Source organism: Capsicum annuum, chromosome 10 (assembly GCF_002878395.1).
Source record: "Capsicum annuum cultivar UCD-10X-F1 chromosome 10, UCD10Xv1.1, whole genome shotgun sequence".
NCBI lineage: Eukaryota > Viridiplantae > Streptophyta > Magnoliopsida > Solanales > Solanaceae > Capsicum > Capsicum annuum.
Genome location: NC_061120.1, coordinates 59860088 through 59860770, shown reverse-complemented (window position 1 = coordinate 59860770; position 683 = coordinate 59860088).

Below are 683 nucleotides of genomic sequence, written 5' to 3'. Positions count from 1 at the left end.
ACTTGAATGATGAACTTTAGATCGATACTCATTTTTGAGATGTTAATCGTGTCTTTGAATGATGGTTCTTGGAGTACTTGAACTAGGAACTTGGAATCTTGAATAAATTTGCAGAATTAATGGTGAACTTTGGAGTCTTGCAGTTGGATGTAGGAGATTAGGGTTTTCTTTTTGAGGGAATTTGATGAAATATAACATATAATGCTTCTAATAGGCTTTAATATAGGGTTTGGAAGGATTTTGGGTGAGGGGGAATGACCAAAATGCCCCTAAAAATCAAAAAAATTCTCGAATCTGTCCTTTGGTGGACTGTTTTGATAGTCTGAAGTAGATCAACTATAACGTTTTACTCTGATATCCAAATTAGATTAAACCAATTTCATAAGAAAGAGAACTCTCATATTTTTCCGTTGATATATAGTATCTCACCTATATTATTGTGTACGAGAAGTTATAATCGTTTGAAGTTGACCCAAAAATTCTCTTTTGATACGCTGAAGTAGATCAATCATAACTTTTTGCTCCTATAGACAAATTGGATGAAACCAATTTCATTGGAAAGAGGACTCGCAGAGCTTACTGTTCATATATAGTAGATCACCCAGATCATTATGTACAAGGAGTTATGATCATTTAAAGTTAGAGCAAAAATAGGCCAGGCTGCAGTACTTTTTTCTGCACGT